The sequence below is a fragment of the Colobus angolensis genome, unplaced genomic scaffold (assembly GCF_000951035.1).
Source record: "Colobus angolensis palliatus isolate OR3802 unplaced genomic scaffold, Cang.pa_1.0 Scaffold328, whole genome shotgun sequence".
Classification (NCBI taxonomy): domain Eukaryota; kingdom Metazoa; phylum Chordata; class Mammalia; order Primates; family Cercopithecidae; genus Colobus; species Colobus angolensis.
In genome coordinates, this window is record NW_012116577.1 from 2,034,890 (window position 1) to 2,062,804 (window position 27,915).

The following is a 27,915-nucleotide window of genomic DNA, read 5'->3' on the forward strand; positions in this document are numbered from 1 at the left end:
TTCGGTTCTTTGTGCGCCGACCCTTCGGTTCTCTGGATTTCTTGCTTGTTGTCACGAGGGGAAGTTTAGAAATACGATTAATGTAAAACATAGTTCACCTTGGAGAGGATGGGTGAGAATTTGCCTGGTGAGTGAAAATTTTACTGCTAGAATGTACGATTCCACATAAAACGGCCCCGCTTACGTGAATCTGCTGAGTAGGCAAAGACCGGGAACGCGCCGGGGTGGTGAAGGGGAGAGAGGATAATGAACTGCAGTTGCTGTCAGAGGAGCGCTATTGTAAGAACCTCAAGCCTTGTCTTTCCATGGTTTGTTACTGGTTTTGTAATGAGCGTTAAAGAAGAGTGATGACAAGGCATTAGTGATTATTATCCAAACTGTTCTGTGCGATTTTATTTTAGTTTTGACAGCAGTTGGTGCTAAGGGAGACTTAGGAGTTATATATGCATTCTCTTTCAACTGTGTTTTGCTGGAAAGCAGTTTGGTCTCACATATTTAAAATAATAGGGCCCTTCAAGCTGATATTTGATGTAGAACAGTGATTTTGGGAGATCTCAGAAGACTTAACAAATTTCACGTCTGAAGACTCAGATCATGGAGAGAAATGAATGTTAAATGTTCATGTTTGGGCTGGATGAGACTGAATTTTTTTTCCTACGAAGTAGAACTTTCTAGGAAGGAAAGAGCTTCTCTGTGTAGAGTACCTCCTATGTGCTACCTGCTTTTTATATTTCTTCCTCTCAACCCAGTGGTTTATCCTCTGCCTCCATTTTATTGATAGTTTTAAGAAAGTGGTTCTTACTCTGGGGCCAAGTAGCAGGAGAACTTGGATGAGAAACAGAAGTTGCGTCTCTATTTTTGTTAACCTCTAACTGAAATTTAGTGTTTTTTTTTTTTAAAGTAGGAGTAGAGATAAAACTATAGTACCAGTCCTTGTGATGTTATCACAAATAGAAACTATGTGTCTTTTCATAATCTTATTACAATTGTTGCAGGTATCTTCAGATAACTTTTGCGCTTTCCACTCAGGAAATTAAGGAACTGCTTTATCTTGCTTAATTCAGTAGTAAAGAAAAACAGTACTGTACTATTAATTTCTTTTAAATGTTTTAATAGGTGCTTGTCTGTATAATCTGGCCCCTTTGTATTCTTATGTATTTTATTTAATGTATTTAAAAACATTATTCTGATAGTGGTGTTATTCATCAGACTGCTACAGAGGTCTATGGTACAAAATCTTCCATTAAGATACCTTGATCTAAGAAGTTAGTAAATGCTGTGTGACAGAGCTCAGTAATATAGCGCAGGGATTTGAACCCAGGTGTGAGAGATTCAACGCCAGCGCTCTTAAACTAGTGATAAAAATAAAATGAGACACAAGCTAAATTGGACACTGCTGTGCCAGGCACAGCGTTAAGCAACTTGATTTGGATTAGCTCTTTGACTGTTCTCGGGCACCTAAATAGGTAAGTATTTTTATTATCCACATTTGTTAGTTAAGGAAACTGAGGTCCTGCCTGGCTGTTTCTTGCTTGAGGTCACAAAGGTGGAGCAACGCCTGACTCCAGATCTGCTTTGCACACTTCCTCCCTTACGTGCTTCCTCTTTAATGCTGAGGTGAGATGTTAAAGGGAGCTGCCAAGCCTCAGTATAACAGTACAAAGAATGATTCCTGCTAAAATTGGTTGCTTGTAATATGTAATAATCCTGAGTTATCAATGTGGTGGTTCAGCTTGCCAGCAATTAAAATAGATGAATTGTGGTTATTTCTGATCCTCTACCTGGCCTTCCGACATTCCCTGGAACTAGGAACAGTCACAAGACTGTTACGTCTGCTGTTTTCTTTGTGTGTTGGGAGTATATCTCACATTTTGTAAATGTCCATTTCCTTTGGTTACACCTGAAATGTGGTCCAAGTTCATTCAGATATTGTGCTCTGTGGGAGAGAAGGTAATCTTTGAGATCCAAAGAGAGAATATATGGAGAAGATTCAGTATATTTTGGGACTTCAGGGAAACTCTAAAGCTGGGCCACGTTGCCCTGAGTAGTGCTAAGAGAAACCGAAACATCACCTGTGATGTAAAAGCTCAGGTAGTGAACCATGTGCTATGCATTAGTGTTTGTTTGCTCTTGAGACAATTAATTTAGACTGACAGACTCATTGTACTTACGATTCATAGCTCGGTGTTTAACCACACTAGTTTCATTGTGCATTGTTTAGTTTGATTCCTGATTTGATATTGATGGGTGATATATGACTAATTTTTTATGCAAATTGATTAGGCAGTGTATTCCTGTCCCTGTAGTTCACTCCTTAAGGCAAGATATTGTCTCCCACATTTTAGTCTCCCCTACATAAGGTAGAAGTACTTTGAATTGAGAGATTACCTAAGTATTTCTTGGCTTGTGGACTTTTATAAATTAAGGTTGTATATTCCTCTACCTCATTTTAAAACCTAAGAGTGGGAAATTTGTTTTGTGGTTGATTTCTTCTCTTAAAGCTGGAAGACATTTCTTGACTAAAATGCGAATTAAATGCTTTTAAAATTTAGATTTTTGGGGGCCATATTTTGAAAACAATGAATATTTGGTTTATTGTGTTCCCAGAGTTGTGGAGAAAGGTGGTCACTGAGAAATGTCATGTCAGTTAAAGCGGATAGTATGCTGTGTCTGGGCTCTCAGATAAGTGTGTGCTTTCTTTGGAACCTATAAACATAACAGACACATTGAATATACTTCCTTGTGGAAATTGCAACAAACTTTCTTTAATGTGAAATAGTTACAGAACATGACTTTAGTTACTGGACTCTGATGGAAAGTGCATCCAGACTATTTTATAGAAGTATAAAAACTAGCAACTGGTAAACGTAACAGTTTATAGACTTTTTTTTTTTCTCTGCAAGGATTAACAGTGCTTTATACTGAGGAGTGATGTTGATGAATACAGGAAGAAGGAGGGCTTTGTCTGATTCCCCGCCTCTGCTGCTAACCCTCTCATTGAAGCAAATCCCTGAATTCTAGAAAGGAAAATATACATACCTTCAAATACCATCAGGGATTAGCCAGTTAAAAAAAATCACCTGATGCTACCTGAGAACCCCTGGCCCTTCTCCACCCTGGGGCAGGGATGTATGCGTGGGAGTGGGGGAGTTGAACTTGCTTCTTTGGGAGAGTTGAATCTGGTGGCTGAGCACGGAGCTTCTCAAAAGAAAGGATTTATAGACAAACTGCAGAAGGAAAGTAGGTTCAGTCAACTCTCCCACAGTTTTTAACTTTTGAATTTGACTAAAATTAATGTTAATGAAGCTGTGAAAAATCAATAAAGAAGCAAAGTCAGATTGTTCCCAAGATTAATATGAAGCTGGTTTTTGGTGGATCTCTTTGACTCTGGGGAGGGCAAGTTTTCCATTGCGAAAAGCAGTGCTCTTAAACTGGTATAGAACCAGTTTTGCCCCGCCCTATGCCCCTGTCTCTGATTCTTTGAGCTAGTGATTACCTTGGAAGAAAATTCGTGAATGCAAAGCAGCTTTGATTAAAAATGAGCCAATATCAAAGCGAATGCTGTGGTTTTGGAAAGTACAGTTCAAGGAAGAGATTTTGGGGCAGAAATAATTTATGTAGTATTTTGATCCATTGAGTATTCTCATTTTTTCCTTCTTGTGACACCATTGTAAACAGTGTCCTTGACAGAAGAGAAACACAAACAGATCTTTTAAGTGATTTCTTTCTAGTTCATCCTGAGAGCCCAGTTGAGCTTCCTGACTCACAGTCTAGAGCTGCTTCCATGATAAAGACTGAAGGAGCAGTGAGTCATTTTTTAAAGTCAGCTGATTTATGGGGATGTTGTTGTTTTGGCAAAATTAATGCAAGTGATCTCTCAAGAGATTTTGCTGGATTCTCTACCATACCATGAAAAGATAGTCCATAGCTGGATTTACACTCTTGAAAATGGGGTTTTTATGGGTGCTGCATTTAAAAATTTTAAATTTCAAATATATTCAGGAATAAAAATATTATGGATGAGAGAGAAATCTACTTTTTCATCTTGGTTCTGTCATTTATTTACTGTGAGCCTCCAAATCTATTTTTTACGTACTAGCTGTAAGATAGAGGAGTTATAAAGCTGATTTGTTAACTGTTGCTTTGAGGTATATATAAACTTAGTTTTCTGTTAGCAAATTTCTCCATTTCATTTTTTTTTGCATAAATATACATATTTTAGTAGAGATGGGGTTTCACCATCTTGGCCAGGCTGGTCTCGAACTCCTGACCTCAGGTTTCTTTTCCAAGATAGGCAAATAAACGTACTCTAATTCTGTATGTGAGACATAGTGGGAATACAATATACACCTCTAGGACAAAGTTTCTTAGAGCCACGTTTCTTGGCTCAGAAATAGAAACGTAGTGAGGCTGAGTATAATCTCTTTGTTGTGGTTCAGTTACATTTTATTGATATAGGGTGAGTACATAACTTTTACATGTTAAATGATTACCAATCATTTTTACTTGAATGTGAAAATTGGGGGAGCTGAAGTAGTATTTTCTATCTCCTTCAGATGGTCCTCAATTCATTTTATTATGAATATAATGTGTTCATTTGCTCAAAATAACAGCAGGTAGAATGTACAATGTCTTGCTCAAGTACAAATGTATCAGATGAACTTTAGATTTACACTTCAGGAGAAAATAATACGTATAACTTTTGGTGCTAATACCCCAGGGAACTAAAAGTAAAGATTAACTTTAAAACCATGCAAATTGCTGACTTTCTGTGTCTTGGCAGTGATCAGTGTTGAGAATCCCTCCCCTGTGCAAACTTTTTCCTTTTCTTATCTATCCACAGGGAGTTAAAGCTTAACCTGATGGCCACACAGCCAGCAGACCTGGCATCTTGAAAGTCTTGTTCTCTGCTGAATATCTGTTTTCTTGTGTTAGTTTATTAGCTTTGTTTTTAATTTAACCAGATTGAACTGCTATCAGGTTCTTTTTTTTTTTTTTTTTTGAGTTTCGCTCTTGTTGCCCAGGCTGGAATGCAATGGCGCGATCTGGGCTCACAGCAACCTTCGCCTCCCGGGTTCAAGCCATTCTCCTGTCTCAGCCTCCGCAGTAGCTGGAATTACAGGCATGCACCACCGCGCCAGGCTAATTTTGTATTTTTAGTAGAGGTGGGATTTCTCCATGTTGGTCAGGATGGTCTCGAACTCCTGACCTCAGGTGATCCGCCCACCTCGGCCTCCCAAAGTGCTGGGATTACAGGTGTGAGCCACCACGCCTGACTGAACTGCTATGAAGTTCTTAAGGCTATTGCTCGGAGCAGTAATTTGGTGACAGATTTAATATATTAAGAGGAAATCCCAGGGGTAACATCTTGTCTAAAGGAACTCAAGCAGACAAAGGGTAAAATATTTTTATTGACACCTAGATTGTCTTTATTTTGGTATGTTTTCAAAGGGCACTCACTGTTGGACTGCATTCTAAAAAGTACCAAGAATTGCTTTTCCTCCATGGTGGATCATATGGGTGAGGGCTTGGAGACCCCGCAGGCCACATGATCCTTTGTTTTGGTGGTCTGGGGAAGAGTTAAGGCTATGAGGAAGATCCTACCCTTTTTTTTTTTCAATATTGCTTACTGCTGGATTGGCAACTAAACAAATAAAAAGTAAAAGGCTATTTTAGGGGCACTATAGTCATAATGAGGTTCAGGGTTCTCAAACTTGATTAGACACAAAAATCACCGTGGTTGCTTGTTAGCGTGCAGATTCTGCTCCCACTCCCCCAGAGATTCCGAGTGGACAGGTTCTGGGTGGAGCCCTGCTGTCTGTAAGGCCAGGGGCACAGGTACCATGCTTTGTGAGATGGTGCGTGTGTGAGTGAGAGAGAGCATGTAAACCATGTTGTACAATGCTATTAAATTTTGATTTAATATATGCTTATAAATACACATTTTTCTCTCTCTGGTTGAAACAGACTGGAGGTTGGTAGAGAAGGTGGGTATCCACCTCCATGAATTTATCCTTATATTACAAACTGTTGGTTGAAATATCCAAATGCGTCTGTGTTAAAAAAAATAAATAAATAAAATAAAAGTAAAAGATACCAAGAAGCAATGTCCAGTGTTTAATCATACAGCACCTTCCAAGAATTGTTTCTTCTCAAGGACCAGGGTATTTAATTTACGTTTTTCTATGCCTTGTGGGCTCCCTCCCCAGTTAGAGTTACTGCTAAGTCTCTCTCTCTCTCTCTACCACACACACCCCAGTTTATCAGGTGGCAGTTGTTTTTGTTCCCAGGGAAAAGTTAAAATGGCTTGGTCAGTTGTGTCCAAACTTTGTGAAACTGAAATGAAAGTTTTGTTTTTTAATAAAAGCTTTGCTTAGGGGTACTGCTGAACAAATAACGTTCAACAGGACATTTTAAATGGAACTCCTACTGGGAAGTAAATGTTAAAATTATAGCAGATGTCACTTCCTGTAACAAAATTCAGGAAACAGTCTTTGGTATGTGGGTGTTGTAACTTTTCAATTCTTGGAACTTTCCTTCAGGAAACTGTCCTGTCAGAAGCAAAGCAGTCAATAAAATATGAAGCACAACTTAAATTGTGTTATGCAGTGTAATTAAATTTTGATTTGGTGCATATGTTTTTGTGGTCAAGACAGACCCGAGATTATCACGTGACTTTCATCCTGGACAATGTGTGTCTGGATAACTTGTTAAATTGCCTCTCCCCCACTGATCTCCCATTCTGGTTGCTTTAAAAATACAGGTGTATCTGATTTACTGCGGACTTGAATTTATGGAAAGTGGTATAAATTTAATTAGTTCTTGTTTTGTACAAAACTATGAAACCTGTTTCTAACATGGCCTATCTAGTAAGTTGGTAGCTTTGAGCTTTGATAAGAGTTTGAGTCCATGATATTATGGTTTAAGAAAATTTTTCCTTAAAGGAAAACAGAATGTGTTATTGAGTTAATATGCTAGGTTTTAGTTGTTAATTTGCTGAAAGGATATTCATTGGTATAAAGTAAGCTACAGCTCTGTCCTTTTATATTTTTTCAGGTAATTTTGACCTAGCAATTACAGCTATAGGAATGTTTTCCTGTTACTCGTTTATAGTCTGTGTCTCCCTCTCCCCTCCAGCCTCCTTTTAGTGCTAACTCTCCATTTAAAAAAGTTGTGTAAAAATAAACTTTGTACCATAGGGGGAAAATTAGGCAGTAACATTTACTGGCATTAGAATAGTAAAAGGATAAAATGAAACCTAGTGTATTACATTTATACATAATTGAGGTTTTGTAACCTAAAAATATTGGAAAGAAAATTTATTAACGTTATTCGAATTGTCTACTTATCTTGTGACTTGGTTTTAGTAAAATTCGAAGTACCACTGGAACTTAGTTTTTGTTTTTAAGTGGGAACTTTGCCCAGAAGACAAAAAGTCCTAGGTTGGCAGTTATAAAAGATTGAATTTGATAATTCTATCACTGCTGATGGTGTGAGTTTTTTATTTGTTCTTACCCTTAGGGCAGGGAGGGGCCTCCTCTTACAAACACCTTCGTTTTCTTATTTTAGGAGTCATGTTTCTTTAAGGATAAAGTAAAAATCATTAGGTTTACTTAATTCTGAGTTTAAATTTGTAGGCTTTACAAACAGTCTTGGCAGTTTATGATAAGCCTAGCATAAAACTTGATTTCTTTCTGAGGTCACTCGTATTCTGTGTTGACATCCTTAAAGTGTTGGTATTATCCATGATTTTAGAGTATTTTAAAGAATGAAGTAGTCAGGTGCGGTGGCTCACACCTGTAATCCCAGCACTTTGGGAGGCCCAGGCGGGTGGATCATGAGGTTAGGAGATCAAGACCATCCTGGATCACACGGTGAAACCCTATCTCGACTGAAAATACAAAAACAATTAGCCGGGCATGGTGGCGGGCACCTGTAGTCCCAGCTACTTGGGAGGCTGAGGCAGGAGAATGGCATAAACCCGGGAGGCAGAGCTTGCAGTGAGTGGAGATTGCGCCACTGCACTCCAGCCTGGGTGACAGAGCAAGACTGTGTCCCTCCCCCCCCCCGCCAAAAAAAGGATTTTATTGAGGTCTATTTTATATATCATAAAATTCACTCATGTCAAGTGACAACTCAGTGATGTTTAGTTATTTTACTGAATGGAGTGACCAGTTTTATAACATTTTATCCCATACCTGGTAAGATCCCTCCTGCCCATTTACAGTTAATCCCCATCCCCAACCTTACCACCGTAACATACTTTCTCTCTCTCTAGGTATCCCTTTTCTGGGCATTTCACATAGTGGAATCATAAATGGAGTATTATGGTTTCTTGCATCTGACTCTTTTTACTTGCATATGTATATATATTTTAAATTTACCAGCCTCAGCACATTCTGGCCATACTTGCATAATTTTTTGAGGTTCATCTGTGGCGCACCATGTATCAGTAATTCTGTCCTTTTATCGCTGAATAGTATTCTGTTAATAGATATGATGGACAGGTCCCAGTTTTTAAAAAATTGTGAATAATGTTGCTATTAACATTTACATGCAAGACTTTGTGTGGACATATGTATATGTGTGTGTGTGTATATATATATATATATAGTTTTTTTTTTTTGGTTAGATAGCTAAAGGTGGAATTTCTGAGTCCTATGATAGGTTTTTGTTTGACTTTTTGAGAAAATACCAAACTGTTCTTCAAATTATATGCCCAGCCTAGCTTTGAACTGATCTAATTTAGTCAATTTCTTGCAAGTTGTTTGCTATCTTCTTAGTTATTTGGGCTATGAAAGTAGTGGCTCTGAGGTCTGATCAATTTTGCATTTGATTATTAGAAAATTATATATTGTTTTCAGGCCGGGCGCGGTGGCTCAAGCCTGTAATCCCAGCACTTTGGGAGGCCGAGACGGGCGGATCATGAGATCAGGAGATCGAGACCATCCTGGCTAACACGTTGAAGCCCCGTCTCTACTGAAAAAAATACAAAAAACTAGCCGGGCGAGGTGGCGGGCGCCTGTAGTCCCAGCTACTCAGGAGGAGGCAGAGCTTGCAGTGAGCTGAGATCCGACCACTGCACTCCAGCCTGGGCGATAGAGCGAGACTCCATCTCAAAAAAAAAAAAAAAAAAAAGTATATATTGTTTTCAATTTATATGTAATCTTAAAACACAGCTCATTTTTTCCCCTGTATACAATTCTTTATTGTATTTTGTAATTTGGGCTTTTCGATTAAGAAATTCGTATCAAGGAATGTTTAAAGAAAGCCAGATTAAGTTTAAAATACCAATGCATGCTGATTATTGTCAAAATAGTAAAGAAAACTCCAGCTCCGCAACTCATAAATCCCTCAAATAGCAGAATTTAAATATATTGTTTGTTAAATAGAAATCCTTTATTTTATAATTGCAAAATGGCCCTGGAAATTGTTATTTCAGTGTGCATTTTAAATAAAAGCGCTCGGGCAAAAATGAGCTGTTCTCATTCACTAGAGCCTCACATGCAAAGATAAGTTATCTAGGTGAAGCGTCTGGAAATTATTCAGACTTGGGTCCTGCCTGGGGAAGGCGGTGACTATGTGCCCTCACTGATGGTGTGCTCCGACTTCAGGAAAAGATCTGTTGCACAAACAAAATGTTTGATGAAATGCTCTGAAAGTATCTTTAGGAGCATGTGTGATGGTAGTGAAAATGAATCCTCTTTTTAGCACTCAATCATTCTATTAAAAAAAAAAAAAGAGCCGTGAGGCTCTGTCTAGAAGCTGTCTTCATTTCTTCCTTTATGAGCCTTTCAAGTGTTCTTTCAACTTGGAGAGCCTCAGTGCATTGTGTCAAGTTACTGAAATCTGCTCTGCGTATTTTACCTACTTAAGAATTATATCAGTATCAGCAGCTTTATGAATGTGGCCAATTCACATGCATTAAGTGTTTTTCATATTATCTGTAAATGTATTGAGTACTTCATTGTTCACTAATAGCCAACTCTTGGTGTGTGCAGGGCTCTGTGTTGGTTTAGATAAATACACTATCTCCCTCCCTACAAGGAACTCATAGTTTGGTGGGAGAGACAGAAATGAGCAAACAAACTGACAAAACAAGTGCAAATTGTGAAAACACAATGGCAAAAAACAAACAGGATACTGTGAGGGAATAATAGGGGATGGGGAATTGGTCTTGGTTTTGGCCAGGAGAACCTCTGGGGAGGGTTACCTGAGGCAGAGAAAAGAGCAAACCATGACACATTAGAGAAATGTAGTTGTCCCTCTAGAATGTACGTGGAAGTAAGTGGTGATGGTGATGAGAAGGATGGCTTTTTTTGAGACAGAGTTTCGCTGTGTTGCCCACGCTGGAGTGCAGTGGCGCAATCGTGGCTCACTGCAACCTCCAAGGATGGCATTTTTAAACACGGATAAAAATGTTGGGAAATGACCATCATGTGGCAGTTTCTTGAAATAAAAATTTGATCGTTTTAGTGGTTTGTAGTTCTACCAAAACTTAGCCCTGTTTTTATTTTAATAAAGGCAAAGTAAGTACCATGACAACCTAGCTATGAACTTTAAAATAGAGACTATATTTCTAAAACTTAGGTTTAATTGGCACATAAATATAAACACATTAAGCAAGTGTTGAAAAGAAATTTGAGAGGACATTTTTCTTTGGGAATCATCAAATAAGGGATATGGTAGAATTTAGAAAGGCCCCCAGCTCAGTGAGGTGCAGTTATAAGGAAGTGAAGATTTAGACAGTAAGGAGGGCATTCCATCTGGCTATTAAATATAAAGGTTAATTTACAAAACAACCTTTTATACGTGTGAAGGACTGTTATGGGAGGTGGGGTGAAAGAAGGCCTCTATCTCTGCCAAAAAAAGTGGTGTTCTTTTTATATATTTAGCAGTACGAAATAATCTTCTGCCTTGGATATTTTAGGAAGTAGCAGATGGTTTAAGTACCTGTGATATTATGATTATATATTGGTTATTGTCCATGATTCCTGGCCCATAACTCCCACAATCCTTGTTAGTCTTTTGTTATAATGGTGGGGCACTTTAGGCCTCAGGAAACAGAATCTCTCTCTGTGACCTTCTCTTATCTTCCTTTCACTTGCCCAAGGCAGCACTCTAATCTGATTGTGAGTCTAAAGACTTTTATTCTAGAGAGGTCCTGCCCCATACTCTGGAGGAAGGAATGCTGCACAGAGAGGCCAAGAAAAATCTGAACTGATGGCCTTGTGCCTATACTATGAAGTCTCCATAAAAGGCCCATGAGGACTAGGTCTCCAGAGAGCTTCTGGATAGCTGAGCATGTGGAGGTTCTGGGATAGTGGTGTGTCCAGGGAGGGCTTGGAAGCGCCACGCCCCTTCCCCCCGTATCTCACCCTACACATCTCTTCATCTGTATGCTTTGTAATGTCCTTTACAATAAACCGGTAAACGTAAGTAGGTGTTTCCTTGAGTTCTGTGAGCTGCTCCAGCAAATTAATTGAAACCGTGGGATCCCAGCTGGAAGCCAGTCTATGAAAAGTTCTGGAGGTCCAGACCTGTGACTGGTGTCTGAAGGGGTGGCGGGGGGCAATCTTGGGAGCTGAGCCCTCAACCTGTAGGATCTGACTCCGTCTCTAGGTAGTGGTGTAGATAGTAGGAAAATCTCCTCCTCCCACATGATCACAGAAGTCTTCTGTGTTGATGATTGTTGTGGTGTGAGAGCGGAGGAAAAACACGGTTAGAATTTTTTAAAAACAGCACCTTTTTCTCAAGGGATTCTGTGGCTTCTTGAAAAAATGTGATCACAACAAACTACTGTAGGAACTGAAAGTTTTTGTCCTTTGTGTATCATAGCTATATTTAATTACATGAAGTTGCTTCAAAGATCTGCATTCATTATCATCTCATCTCTCTTGTACCTCTCTCCACAGTTATTTTCAAATGAATGTATTGAGTTGTAGACCTTTGTGGCATAATGATTGTTTTTATGAATGTTTCATAACCATGTAAGAAAGAACGTATTTGCTTTATTTTCAGAGTCCAGAGGTAAATGTGGTTTTTTGTCTTATATTATTTCTGTATTCTCATTTTGTCTGTTTGATCTGCCATGAACTGAGAGATGAATAAAAGCTTCATATGAGTACACTACTGTCTTAAGTTTCTTGCTTTGCAAATGTTGATGCCATGTTTTTTTTTTTTTTTTTGCGATGGAGTCTCGCTCTGTTGCCCAGGCTGGAGTGCAGTGGCGCAATCTCAGCTCACTGTAGCCTCCACCTCGTGGGTTCAAGGGATTCTCCTGCCTCAGCCTCCCGAGTAGCTTGGACCACAGGCACGTGACAACATGTCCGGCTAATTGTATTTTTAGTGGAGATGGGGTTTCACCGTGTTAGTCAGGATGTTCTCAGCCTCCTGACCTCATGATCCACCTTCCTCAGCCTCTCAAAGTGCTAGGATTACAGGTGTGAGCCACTGCGCAAGGTAATGCTATGTTTTTGATGCACAGATAGTCATCATTGTTAATGTCTTCTTTTCAAATTGTCCCCTTTGGTAATGTTAGTTTTTCATGTGTTCTTCCAGAAGGTTTCTTTGAGTATAGGTGATATTTCTTAAAAAGATATGTATCTTTTAATATTTTCTCCATGCGAATTTTATTTTGGTTTAAGGAGTGATGGAAGGTTTCTGAACCCTTCCTCTTCCCCAAGACTCGCCATTCTGTTCTCTATATTTAAGCACCATCATCAAATTCACTGTACCTTTGTATGTGTTTTAATATATGATCGGGCTGATTGCCCTTCTTTACCCTTCTGAGGTGCACTCTTAAAATTTTTGTGGCTGTTTTCTCATGTACTTTTTCCAGATGAATTTGAGCATTCTGTCAAACAACTTGGGGCCTTGTAATAGGATGACTTCCTAACAAATTTGTAAAACCTCATCCTGTTTTTCAGAAGTATTAAAGTTTTAAATGGATTACCGTGTTCTTTGTAGATTTTCACAGAATGGAAAAGGCTAAAGTAGAGTGCCAGGGACTCCTGAGTCACTCACCAGACACCACTCATTTATCTTGGAGACATTAGGGAAATTCTGTTTGCCTCAGTTTATCCAGGAGTAAAAATTGTACACTTGCTCTTGTCATAAATGAATGTATTTTTAATGTAACACCGTAAAAGTAGAATCATATTTCTATAGGTGACTTACATCTGGCTTTAGGCAGAAGGAGTGTTTCACAGTATCATTGTTTCTATGGATAGTATCCCACTTTCTGACAGCCTGGATTGAATCAGTATGCCTTGGACATAACATGTAATTTAGGCTCTTTAAAATCTTTTTTTGTAGTTCAGTAAAACAAAAGTTAATTATAAGTTAATTGTAATGAAAAGAGAAATGTCTTCCTGAATCTCAGCAGTTTGTCCAAACGTTTTCTTTTTGTTCCCTTTCAACTTTTTATTTATACGTTAAATTTTTTCACATGGTTGACTCATTCTTTGTATGTGTTTGATAAGTGATTTAGTCAACACATAGGGAAAAAGGGATTTGGATTACTTTAGACTGTTAGGATTTTTGAGATTGTCATTTTGAAGAGGAACAGATAAATCTTTCAGATCTTTATGCTTAGAAATGCCATGCTAGGGTGGGCACAGTGGCCCACCCCTGTAATCTCAGCATTTTAATCTCAGCACTTTGGGAGGCTGAGGTGGGTGGATCACCTGATGTGAGGAGTTTGAGACCAGCCTGGCCAACATGGTGAAACCCCATTTCTACTAAAAATACAAAAAAATTAGCTGGGCGTGGTGGCGGCCTGTAATCCCGGCTACTTGGGAGACTAAGGTGGGAGAATGTCTTGAACCCAGGAGGCAGAGGTTTCAGTGAGCCGAGATCGTGCCACTGCACTCCAGCCTGGGCGCGACACAGGGAGACTCCATCTCAAAAAAAAAAGAAAAAAGAAAAAAATGCCATGCTAAAAACACTTTTAAAACTCAAAAATAGCCCAGTTAACATTGACTAAAGCAAGGTATTATTTTATACATTGTGCTAGGAGCCAAGGTAGTTACAGAGATATTAACACACTGACACTTAGATTTAGCAGATGTTCCAGTCTGTTCATGATGCTGGTGATGGGAAGTATTACTGAACACCATACTTAAAAGCTTCACTCATTCATATTTATTTGTAAGACTGTCGTAGCTAAAGAAGAACTAGTATAGCCCACAAAATCCAAATAAATCAAGGACCCCTCTAGGATGTTTTCTTCCCGTGCTTAAAGGTACATGAGTGTTAGCAAAGAACCCAAGCATTGCCTCAATAAGTTACATTAGAATCATACATCCGAGCCAAAATCTTTATTTATTATTTAATATAGACGGAGTCTCTGTTGCCCAGACTGGAGCATAGTGGTATGATCATAGCTTACTGCAACTTTAGACTCCTGGACTCAAGCCATCTTCTTGCCTCACCCTCCCGGATAGCTGGGACTATAGGCACACACCACCATGCCCAGCTAATTTTTAATTTTTTTGTAGAGATGGGGTCTTGCTTTGTTTTTCAGGCTGGTCTTGAACTCAGGTGATCTTACCGCTTTAGGTTCTCAAAGTGCTGGGATTATAGGTGTGAGCCACTGTGCCCAGCAGGCTGAAATCATTTTATAACTGTGCTTTTCAGTATTATCTTAAAGTTAGCTGGGGAAGAATTCTGTTTAGTTTTTGTTTTTTGGTGTCAGTCTCATTTAAAAATTGACAAGGAAATGAATGGATTTGTGGTAACTTTGTAAATTTTAACCTAATTTATGTTTAAATTATAAGAAATAGAAAATTCAGATACTTGTATATTTATTGACTTATTATAAAAACTGCCTAAACCAAAGGATAGAAAGAACTACTTATTTGTTTGAGAAGAAATTTTCTATTTTAATTAAAAATTGACTTTTTTCACTATATTTTAATGGTTGAACTGGCCAGTGTGGGTAGTTATTTCAATAGGTGTTAGAAATTAAAAAAAAAAAAAAGTGTAGATAGTTTCCAATTTACTGATTTTCTTCCAAAAATGTGTTTGGGGCATAGAAAATGTTTTGCAGAAGCAGCAGTGAAAATCATGTGATGAAGGCCCTAGGCTAGAGCCAGAATGTTTCTTAACTTGTGCCAAAATGTCAAACATTTGGAAAAATAATGCAAAACGGTGCAATCACTGAAATAAAGCATAAAAACCATGCTTAAACAAGAGGTTCATTCTATACTTGTGTTAGCTTTTAGCTTTGGGGGTTTTGTGGAGGGAGAAAGAGGAGTGGTGTAAGGGATCTTTAGGATTACTTGGAGGAGACTGGAAAAAATGGATTCTTTGGGGCAGGAGCATTTCCACTGGTAAGCCTGAGTACTTTTAAGGACAGAGGATTATGTATAATTTTGATCTGTGGTAATAGCAGTCTTTTATTAAGCAGTTATTTATTGAGCATTCTGTTATGTTCTGATCTCTGAGCAAGGAACTTTGCAAAATGGTATCATTTAATCTGCAAGGCAGAGCTTATCACCGCCATTATACAGATAAACTGAGGCTCATGGAGATTAATTGACTTGGCCACGCTCACACAGGTAGCAAGTGACAGCTGATACACAGCTTCAGATCTACTCCAGACTTACATGTAAATGTCTTGCTTGCCCTTCATACATACATCCATGTGGCCGGTGACCCTTGATTTACTGGCGGAGCAAAGGAAAGCATAGAAAATGGAATATGGGTGGGGTGTCTGTTTATCTCTAAACTGAGCTATAACTGAAACAAAAAAAGAGGATGAGAGTAGGGAAACGTGGTGTGTGTAAAATTCCTCTCAGAGTGAAGAAATGTGAGGTCAGTGTTTCCCAGCGTTAGCCTCTGGGAAGTAAGTGCCTTTTCTCCAGCTTGGTTTCGGCATGGGGAATTTGGAGAGAGATGATTTGTAGTTGTAGGGTATTTGTAACTTGGGGAACTCCAGCAATATTTGGGACAGGGGATGTCCGTGGGTGGAACCTTTTTGTATAAAAGGTGTGAAATCCCTTTTACCCTTCATCCTCCTTTAGGATCTTTTTTTTTTTAGTGACGCTATCTGCTCACTGCAACCTCTGCCTCCTGGGTTCAAGCAATTCTCCTGCCTCAGCCTCCTGAGGCTGGGATTACAGGTGCCCACCACCACGCCCGGCTAATTTTTAAAATATATTTTTTAGTAGAGATGGGGTTTCACCACGTTGGCCAGGCTGGTCTCAAACTCCTGGCCTCAAGTGATCCACCCGCCTCAGCCACGCAAAGAGATGGGATTACAAGCATGAGCCACTGCACCCAGCCCTGATCCTGATCCTGATCCTGCTTCTTTAGAAGAAACTGATATTTAGAATAAAACATTTTTCCACTCCTTCATTTTTAGTGTAAAATGCATGCATCCCTTTGCTTCTGCTGTGAGATATCACATTTTATGCCATCCTTGGGTTCCCCTTTTTTTTCTGAGGTTCTCTTATCCTGCTCTGTAGGCTGTCAGCTCTAGTGACCATCTGTTGTGTTTAGTATTGAGTTATCTCCCTTTTTAGGGAGGAAAGGGATGTGATGGGTGAGGCATAGGCAGAATGGAGGAAGGGGCACCAAAGCCTGTGCTCCTTTGCCAGCACTTGGACTCCAGCTGTGTACATTCATTAATAATGACTCACAGTTATTGAACACTAGGCACTGGGCTCAGCACTATGTCTGCATTAGTTAATGAAATTATTACAACAGCCCAAAACTTTTTGGTACAACGATCATCCCTGTTTTAGAGAGGACGAAACTAAGGCTTAGAGAGTGTGTGGCTTACCCTGTTGGCTGTACCTGGTAGTGACAGGATCTCAGAGGTGCCTGTCATAAATGTAGCTATTGGCAAAGATTTCCCATGTCCGTTCCTTCCGTCCTGCATTGTTGTGGTGGCTGCTATCCCAGTAGAGAAGTAACACAGTGACTTTGGGAATATTTCTCATTCTCTACAGCGGTGGTTCTCCACAGGGGAGGAGATTTTACCCTCCCCTGTCCAGGGGATATTTGACAATGTCTGGAGACAAATACGGCTGTCCCGCCTGGGAGGGGGGTGTGCTACCATCATCTCAGATAGAGGCTAGGGATGCTGCCGACGTCCTACAATATACAGGACAGCCCCACCACTAAGAATTACCTGGCCCCAAGTGTCAATGGTGGAGAACTCTGGCTCTACGGGTTTCCCCTAGTTCCTATGCATGGGGATGTTTGTGTTTCAGAGAGCGTTTGTACATTGTCATCAGACCCTAAATCATGCTGGCCCCAGGTGTCAGTTACTTGACCTATATTTGCTTAGGACACAGTATGTGCAAGACACTCCTGGGGGCTGTGTAGGTTACACAGTCTTAGCCTACCCCTCACCCCCACATTTAGTGAGTAAATGATTTACCCAAAGAATCACAGTTAGGAAGTGGCAGAGTCTAGGTTTGAATCCTTCTGTAACTCCAGAGACCATGTTTTTTTTTTTTTTTTTTTTTTAAGACTGAGTATCGCTCTGTAACCCAGGCTGGAGTGCAGTGGCATGATCTTGACTCATTGCAACCTCAGCCTCTCGGATTCAAGCAATCCTTATACCTTAGCCCCCAGAGTAGCTGGGATTACGGGTGCATGTACCTGTAATTAAAAATTAAAAATTTGCAGCCTGGCACGGTGGCTCACGCCTGTAATCCCAGCACTTTGGGAGGCCGAGGCAAGCATATCACCTGAGGTCGCGAGTTTGAGACCAGCCTGACCGTCATGGAGAAACCCTGTCTCTACTAAAAATACAAAATTAGCCACGCATGGTGGTGCATGCCTGTAAGGCTGAGGCAGGAGAATTGCTTGAACCCAGGAAGCGGAAGTTGCAGTGAGCCGAGACTATGCCATTGCACTCCAGCCTGAGCAACAAGAGGGAAACTCTGTCTCAAAATAAATAAATAGGTAAATAAATAAAACTAAAAATTTGCCATACACACCCAGCTAATTTTTGTACTTTTAGTAGAGATGGGGTTTTGCCATGTTGGCCAGGCTGGTCTCGAACCCTTGACCTCAAGTGATCCTCCCACCTCGACCTCTCAAAGTGCTGGGATTACAGGCGTGAGCCACGATGCCCTGCTGAGACCATTCCCTCTACTCATTTACTGTGGTGGTAACCAAAATGTTCCATCCTGTGTCATGTTCAGCCTTCTCTCTGCCCCCTTCAGTTTCAACAAAGTTGTGGCAGGAGACTGACAAACAGCAGTCTCTGTGTGAGGACCTTGAGTGGCCATCCAGTTGCTCTGTAGTAGGAAGTGGTAGGGAAGTTGGAGGTGAGGAGGACCTGTTAGTAGGAAAGTAAGGCCAGACTTCTAAAGGAGCAAGGAAAGAATTCCGAATGACATGGTTCCTCAGCACGTCTGCAGGGAGGAGGTTGATTGCAGCAGCATTTGGAACTAGCTCAGAGGAGAAATAACGGGGAAAGGGAGATTGGTACATACAAAGTAACTACCTATTGTATTATAGATTTGCTTATGTAAAATGCTTTTCTAAAATCTGGTTCTCTCGTATTTTATATGTCAGATGTAACTCAAACTAGATGAAATAGAATCATTGACTCCATCCTTCCTAAAAGCTCAAGGCTTTCTGGCTTGGTAATTTTGTGGGGAAGGACTTGCAGGAAAAACACTTTGAAATATGAAGAAGGAAATGTGATTCCGGTGGTTTCTTTATAGGCCCTAAATCAGTACAGGAAGAAATAGGACACGAACCAGAGAAGATTAACTTTCTGAAACTTCACAAACAACCTAATTCTCAAGTAGGGAAAAGTATGATATTTTAAATAATGAATACTGGGGGAGGAAACCAGGGAAGGTGAATTAAGTCTTCACAGTGGCTGCTAAGGAGATTGCCCTGAAAACTTTCCAGGTGGGAATTTGAAACTTACTCTACAAATGTATGCATGTGTCTCTACTAGATCGCTTGTAGTTTCCCAGTAGAGCAAAAAACAGTAGCCAGAGAAAGATTTGAAGGTGTTAGGTAAGGGCTCTAGTTTTGCTTGGCGTGCATGCACGGATACACATGTAACATGCACACTTCTGCTATTTCAGTTCTGCTGACAGCTGATGAAATCATATGTCTCACAAGTTTAGGACCACTCTTGAGTTCTTTTCCTTCCAAAGATTTGCTATAATATTTCATAGATAAATTTGTGCTTCCAAATTACTCCTTTCTGCTAAAATCTGAGATTTAACCAGAAGCCTGTAAATACCCTAGAGGAGAGAAGAGAGTCTGTTGGAAAAATGTGGGGTACACAATGATCCTACCACAGTGTTTTGACCAAATTTAATAGTTTATTCTTGTGGTTATTTTTTCTAACATATTATGAACATTTTCAAACATTCAGAAAAGTTTAATGAATTTCACAGTAAAAAGCCTTATTCCCAGATTATAAGTATATATTAAATAGTCCTAATCCAAAATCCTAAACTTTCCAAAATCTGAAACTTTTTTTTGTTGTTGCTGTTGATTTTTTTTTTTGAGATGAGTCTCACTGTTGCCCAAACTGGAGTGCAGTGGTATGATCTTGGCCCACTGCAACCTCTGCCTCCTGGGGTTCAAGCGATTCTCCTTTCTCAGCCTCCCAAGTAGCTGGGATTACAGGCGTGCACCACTATGCCTGGCTACAAAATCTGAAACTTTTTGAGTGATGACATGACACTCTTAAGTAAATGCTTATTGGAGCATTTTAGATTTCAGATTTTAAGATTAGTGGTGCTCAATGCCAGTGTTCCAAATTCCACCCCCCCCCCCGCAAAAATTGAAGCCCAAACCAAGCATTTCAGATAAAGGGATACTCAGTCTGTATTAACATTTTATTTTACTTGCATTACCATATATTTATCTCTTTGTTACTGTATCCATCCATTAATGTATTTTTATGCTTCTTATATAAGTTGTGGGGGAATATACTGTCCCGTAAACAGCTTGTATATCATTAACTAAAGTTCGGTTTTTTTTTTTTTTAAGTTTTTTTCCTTTTGGTATAAAATGCAGTGAAAGGCACAAATTTTAAGTGTACTGGTCCATTTTGACAGTGCATACATCTGTGTAACTCATAGCCCTAGTAAGATTTGGAACTATTCTTAAGGTTATTTTTTGATGTATATTTGGGAAGATGATTAGAAGTTGAGTAAACAAACACATAACCTGTTTTATTTTTCCTCCTCTCAGGGTGTCGTTTCAATTTTTTAAAACCTGTTGGATGAAGTTGTATGTGCTTTATAATACCTCATTTTGTAGAGATTATTTAAATAATTTCTTGAGGTCTCAGACCAAAGCTCTTGGATTAAGGTATGTTTTTCTTCAACTAGGTTGTCTTTTGCTGAGAATTAAAGATAAAATTTTTAGAACCAGCCCTTCTCACACTGAAGGAAAGTGGAGACTCATGTCCATTTAAGACCTCCCCATTTTTGGGTAACAGTAAAATGCATATGACAGAATGTATTACTAAATCATTTCCTGCCACTTTAGGAGTGCATTTATTAGAGAAATGCTAGGACTATTGGACTGCGTTCTTCCAGTGTTATGCTGTTGAAGTTGTGGGAAGGCAGGCGGAATGTCCCCAAAGGAGGTGGCCTTAGTTGGTGTCTGTCATCCTACACAGGTGGGGTCTTTTATTTCATGGCCAGGGCTCTCAGGGGCTTCCTTTTGGCCACACTGGGAGAAATCTGGGGGTGAGTGAGTGTCCTCCCAGGTAAATTAAATTAATGGTGGGTCTGTAGATAACCAGGGGCCCCAGACTGAAATTGGGCAGGTTGTAATTTGTCAGGTACCTGGATGCATGTTACCTGTTTCTTTTTATTCTGTTATCCTCTAGCATTTGGTAAACTTTGATATAAATATTGTAGCTGTTTCTGAGCTACTTTATTGTAAAAGAATAGTTGGGAGTCTGTGATTAGGCTAGAGTTATAAGGGAAACAGGGTCTCCCTGAGTGCAGGAGGTTTTAAATGGGAAGGAATAGGTCATAAGAATATGTAAGAGGTTCACTCTACCTCCGTTTGAAGACAGAAGTTTAGTGTTATGAAGACTGTCAAGCAGTTTCCTCCTTACACTATCAGCCTGACAGATGTTTTTTTATGTACATAAAGGTATTCAGATCTAGCAGTGCATTCTCCCACTAGACTTTTAAAGAATCAGGACATTTGAGGAACAGTAAGTTCTGACCTTTAATTGCGGCCACTGACTTAATTCTTCATATTTTCCAGAAACCACACCCGCCTGCTGGAGTAGATAGCACAGGGAAATTGGATGGACTCCCTGTGCCTTGGGAGTTCTTAATCTCAGAATGTCTCCCAGTGTTTTCTTTTGCTGTGCTGTCTCCTGCATATCCTGTCCTTTCCATTTATTTTATCCTCAAGTTATAAAGAATTGAAGTGTGAAGTCCGTTATTAACTTTAAGATGCAGCCAAAACAGTGACTGGAATGGTTTCATACCTCATGGGTTTCCCACACTTCCGTCAACACACACTTCACAACACCTTGGAGGTATTGTGAAAAGGTCAAGTTTTGGAGATGGGGAAGAGTTCTGAAGATGTTGGATGACATTGTACAGTGAGTGGAGGCTGCCTGCTTGGCACACTTTCCATCACACATCACATTATGCTAATCTTTTGGAATAAGGGGGAAAGACATTTAAATGAGATAATTAGAGATAAGAATGGAGATTTTCATCTTTTTCATGAAGTCAAGAAGGCAGATAAGGAGAACTTGCCGTCACTGAAAGACTGTATATTCTACAAGAAATTATTTCAGAAGCAATCTCTATTCCTTTAGGCTTTACACTGAGCTTTTAAATGAACTTTACAAAAAAAAAAAAAAACAATGCAGATAAAATACAGAACAGAGATGCATTTAGAGAGTGATGTTCAGGCAGCTAGGAAAAAAAAAAAAAAAAACACCCTTCGTGTTTCTTACTAATTTAGGGACTAGTCCAGGGGTCAACAGACCTTTTCTGTGAAGGACCAAGATGGTAAATATTTCAGGCTTTGCAGCCCATGCGGTTTGTGTTGCCCCTACTCAACTTTGCTGTGGTAGGACCAAAGCATCCATAAGCAATATGTAAGCAAATGGACATCACTGTGTTCCAGTGAATCTTTATTCATAACAATAGGCAGCTGGTCCAGATTTGGCCCACGAGCCATACTTTGCCAATCCCTGGGCTAGCCCATCTTTTTATTTCTTGCTAACTTTAAGGAACATTTTAAAGTTGAAATTTAAAGATTGGCCAGTGTTAAATATGAATGGTTAAAAAAATTCTCCCCCGTTTGCCACTGGCAGTCTTACCCTTCTTTAATTTTACTTACAAGTCTGAAACACTGGTCTAAGCATGTCAGGAAATAAGGGAACAGTTTGGGGGTGGGAGTATGCAACTAAATATTCGCGTAAAATTTACACTGAGCTTTTTCTTTTTCCCCCATTCCATTTCACATTGTTAATGTTGGCTCAGCAAAGAGAATGATATGTGGAAGTCTTGTAAAACAGTGTAAAATTGCCGGGCGCGGTGGCTCAAGCCTGTAATTCCAGCACTTTGGGAGGCCGAGACGGGCGGATCACGAGGTCAGGAGATCGAGACCATCCTGGCTAACACGGTGAAACCCCGTCTCTACTAAAAAATAGAAAAACTAGCCGGGCGAGGTGGCGGGCGCCTGTAGTCCCAGCTACTCGGGAGGCTGAGGCAGGAGAATGGCGTAAACCCAGGAGGCGGAGCTTGCAGTGAGCTGAGATCCGGCCACTGCACTCCAGTCCGGGCGAGAGAGCAAGACTCTGCCTCAAAAAAAAAAAAAAAAAAAAATGTAAAATCATTTGAATTAGGAAGTTAGGCCAGACTTTTCACAGCAAAGCTCTGTGTAACCAGTGTCCTGGTGCTCTGTGCAGACCCAGTGCTGAGTGACTCACATTCCCGAGATTGAGCCTCTTTTGGGCAATGAGGAGCAAAAGGGATCTGGGAATGGTGATCGGTTTTGTTTGTGTGATCATCTGAGGCCCCAACTGAGTGCATTTGCATTCTGAATTCCCACAATCAGGCTCGGTGCATTTCCCAAAAACTGACAGTTTTCCACGTGCACAGTAATTTGAGACTGTTTTTTCAGGCTGAGGAAAACCCACAGGCCGTTGTCCGGGGTGGGGGTAGGAGGGTATTGCAGCCTCTGAAAGATAATTGAGGCGCTCCAGACCAGTGGAGTGTGTGGCTGCAAGACGTTATCGTCCCCACAGGTTATCAGGCAAGCTTTCGGGCCCATCCTGTGAGAAATCTGAGTGGAGTAAGACGGATGCAAACACCCTACGGTAAATGATCACTCCCCTACAACTTAAGCGCTGTCTTGGGGTGGAGGCCTCTTTCTGTCTTGGAAACTTCTGCTCATCCTTCAAGATTCAGCTCAGATGTCCCTGCTCTTAATTAAATAAATCACCGCAGGCTCCTCCATTTAGAGTTCCTGTTTTTCTCCTTAGTCCTTTAGCACTTGTAATCAACCTCTAGGATCACTCTTAGGTTTTTTTTTTTTCCTCCTTCTTCATTGTGTATCTCGCTAAATTGTGGAATCCCTTACCCTTTTATCCTTAGGTCTAGCACATAAGAGGAAGTCAATGTTTACTGGAAATAAGGAGCTTTTCTGTTCTCATTCTGTGAGGCTTACGACCTTGAAGTACGGAAAGCCATAGACAAATGCATTCCTGTTCTCAACTTTGATATAAATAATATTCAAAATACAGTTCTGGTTTGAAGAAATTATTTTATAAACAGGTCTTATGAAATATGAATTGTCACAGTGTATCTGGTAATTTTGAATGTTTGCTTATTGTTTACTTGCAGTGGATAGATTAGTGTCTGCTTTTCAGAGAGTAGATATGGAAACTTTACAGCCTTATCAAGAACTTAACATTATTAAGGACTCCACAAATTCTCAAATGTATGTCTGTCTTAATTGAACTCTCAGATTCTAGTTTTTTAGCGTTGGCTGAAGGTTAGAGGGATGCTTTAAGATTGATAAATACCCTTTCTTTTATGCAAGTGAACTGCCTGTTGGTAATGATGGTGAAAAGATGATATATTCTGCATATAAATGTTGATATCTGGGCCAAAATCCAGCCCAAAGAATCCTGACAGCCTTTGTAAGGCTCACAACACGGCTTAGCAGAGGTCAAATGAAGGGAGATTTCTCCAGAAAAACAATGACTTACTGTTTAACTTTAAGGAGATGCCAATTATAGCGGGTAGTAGGAGGTGAGCTGGGGTTATGATGAAAATGAGAATATTTAGAAACATGTAATTGTTGCTTGTTACCGTATAAAATACCAATAGATGTTTCTAGCTTTCTTCTCCCATAATAATCTCCCTGTTCTTCCTACTTGAAATGTCTGTGGAATGAAATGGAACAAAATGAAACTGCCTCTAGTTTTTGTGACATTAAGCTTTCTTTCTGTAGAAACAAGTGTGTGTGTGTAATTCAGTAACCAAAGGGAAAGATAACCAAAGTCAAGATGTAAAGGAAAGCGCTGATGATTCTTTAAAAACATTTATATGGACAACTTATTCCTCCATTGTTGTTGTTGTCTGCTTTGTGTAATATGCAAATAAGGTTAAGTATCTGCTTTGTGGCCCATGTGTTGTTTGCTAGGAGCCTGGAAAAAACTTCTCAGTTGTAAGAAGTTTATCTCTTTGTATGAATGTGTCCACAGCAGCCTGTTTAACTAGGTTTAAAATATAATTGACAGTGGTTTCTCCTAGTGGCAGTTGTTGACTGGGGGGGGATGGAGGATCCTTGAATTTAATTTTGGATATACTCTCCCATGATGGAATGAGCTTGAAGTGGAGAGTGGAAGAGCCCTACAATTTTTTTGGTTTATTCAGCAATTGAAAAATGTGTTGATGGGTTCCTGTGTACTCATTTCAACAATAAATGTTTCAAGCTGTGTGCAGGAACTCACACCTGTGGTTCCAGCATTTTAGGAGGCCAAGGCAAGAGGATTGCTTGAGGCCAGGAGTTTGAGACCGACCTAGGCAACAAAGCAAGACCCTGTCTCTACAAAAATACTTAAAAATTAGCTGGACTTGATGGTGCATGCCTGTAGTCTCAGCTACTCAGGAAGCTGAGGTGGGAAGATCCCTTGAGCCCAGAAGTTTGAGGCTGCAGCGAGCCATGATTGTGCCACTGCACTGGGTGATAGTGAGACCCTGTCTCAAAAAACAAAACAAGAATAAATGTTTCTTAATATTTTATTCTTTAGAGAAATAAATTGCATCTTGCCAGTTTCCTTATTATCCTATTGTTCCCCACTGTTCTTATCAATACACAGACATTGCTTTTCCTTTCATTTTCCAAGTGTAAGCCTTTTCCTGTTGCTTTTTTGCTGCTGGTTAGCAAGTCTAAATGCTGAGCATTTGTTCTGGCTGAAGCTGTGCTGGTACATTGGCCCAATTTCAAAGGTTTTTCTTATTGTATGTGGTGCAGTTGGTTCTCTGGAATGTATGCGTTAGAAGTTCAGTGGCTGGGAGGGACTCTTCCTTTTGGAATGGTAAATCCTGTCCCGTGTTCCAAGCTGTTCTGTAGAATGTACCTCATTCAGTTTGGTGTATGTTTGGGATTATCTGGTGCTTAAATTAAGTAAAAGTATATTCATGTAGTATATTTGATCTCTTATGGGCTGTAGAAGTTAGTTGTTTCTTAAAACCAGATTTGCTCCTGAATAACTTGAGAGAAGAGTTGCCTTTTAAAATCGCCTTGGGGACGTTTCAGCAGTCTGTTCCTGAGGCAAGATGAATTTGGGAATAATTTGTTTTTCTTGTTTTCTGTGTGGGACTTGAAAATTTGATATATTAATCAGTTTAGAGAATGTTCTTCCTAACTGCCTAGTTTTTAAAAAATGTATTATTAAATGGTTAACTTCAAAATGTATTTAAAAAAAAAAAGCTATTGAGTCTCTGGATCTGTATGTAGATTTAGATGTGCAGAATCTCACTTACTCAACTAATATTCATATGGCCTGATGGGTTAGTGCTGGGTAAATAGGATCAAGAGGGAAGGAGTGACTGACCTGCAGCCACGTGCATTCTTCCTTGGGATGGATGCGGGGAGTCAGATGATGACTGAACAGATGAGTGGGTAGACAGGATCATTTTAGATGGTGACTGAAAGGTGAAGGGCTGGAGAGCACCTGCTGGTGGCGGGGACTGGCTGAGGAGCCGATAGTTATAACCTGAGGTATTAGTGGAGAGAGAGCCAGTCGTCCTCAGCTTTAGGCGCAGAGCATGCAAACGGGGATTAGCAGTGCACGCAAACGGGATTAGCAGTGCACAGCTTGACCTGCTCCAGGCATGAAAAGACAGCCAATCTGGCTAGTATTCCAGGGAGGGTAGTGGGAGGAAGGATGCTAGATCTCGGAAGTGTGCTGGGAATGGGGCCTCGTTGGCCAGGCTTCTGGATTTTAATTTTGAATGCTATAGCAAGCCTGTGGAAGGCTTTCGGCAGTGGAAGGACCACTGAATCTGCCTTGCATTTAAAATTATCTCTCTGGATCCTGTATTTTCTTGTGTTGTTCCCCATGATGCATTTATGGCAGCATGGAGAGATTTGTGTATTGTCCCAAGTATTCGTCCTGGAGGTAGCTTTCTAAAATTATTCTGAATCTGTTGATTTAAAACTAAATGTGTATTTTCTCTTAAGTGTTACCCAAACATTGTACCTTTTCTTTTACTGTAGTGCACTTGGGGTTTTATGACTAATTAATAAGTACGGTAAACTGAATAAAATCTGTAACATTAACTGATTAACACATGGTGTTAGCTGAGGCAACTTTCTTGGCCCATCTAGGAAAGGGTGTTGTCAGCCTGTCTTCTAGGTTTGAGTCATTTGATGGGTAAAAGAATTTGGTAAAATCAGTTTTAGGTATCAGACGATGAGTCACATTTTGTTGTTAGATAATAAATAGGCTGGCAGAATACAGAATTCTGAATCGTTGGAAATTGCATAATGCTTGAATATAATTCAGTCAAAGATACATATTAAGCATCACATTTAGTAAGCACTATGCTGGGTAAGGAACCCTCAGAAATAGTCCGTGCCCTTAAGGAGGAGCTCACAGTCTAATAAGGAAAATCTATAGGCACACATATATAAAGTCTATCTAGTTTGGGTAAATAGAAACATAGCAGAGGTATCCCAGAAATGGAGGCAGTGATACTGAGGAAGACTTTTGAAAGGCAGCAGTTAGAGACCGGGCAGGGAAAAGATCTGCTTCCCAGAGCCTCCCCGCTCCCTGCGCTTAAAGGGTGGAGAATGAGGCAGAACGCGGGAAGGGTGCTCTTACCCAGGAGGACTGAGGCAGGCAGAAGTACAGCTTGAAATACCCAGAAGGCCTGGCGCGGTGGCTCACATCTGTAATCCCAGCACTTTGGGAGGCCGAGGAGGGCAGATCACGAGGTCAGGAGATTGAGACCATCCTGGCTAACACAGTGAAACCCCGTCTCTACTAAAAATAAAAAAAATTAGCCGGGCATGGTGGCGCGCGCCTGTAGTCCCAGCTACTCAGGAGGCTGAAGCAGGAGAATGGTGTGAACTTGGGAGGCGGAGCTTGCAGTGAGCAGAGACCGCGCCACTGCACTCCAGCCTGGGCGACAGAGCAAGACTCCGTCTCAAAAAAAAAAAAAAAAGTACTCATTCAGGAGCTTTAATCCTGTAGGCACCAGGGCTCCCAGGAAGGTTTTAGGTAGATGAATAACAAGATCAGATTTATGATTTTTAGAAAGATCAGTGATGCAGCTTTGTGGAGATGGACGACCCAGAAAGAGGAGCCTCTCAGGGCCACATTCCAAGTGAGAATTGAAGTCCATTTTATTTGAATATTGGATGCTTCATAGGTTTAATACCCAAAACATTTTTTTAAAAGCTGGGGAATGA

At 40.1% G+C, this 27,915-nt stretch overlaps 1 protein-coding gene across 3 annotated transcripts in view; it reads left to right on the forward strand.

Moving 5' to 3' along the window:
- Positions 1–27,915, forward strand: part of AFF1 (AF4/FMR2 family, member 1) — a 212,722-nt gene that overhangs the window by 76,056 nt on the left and 108,751 nt on the right. The window lies entirely within an intron of this gene.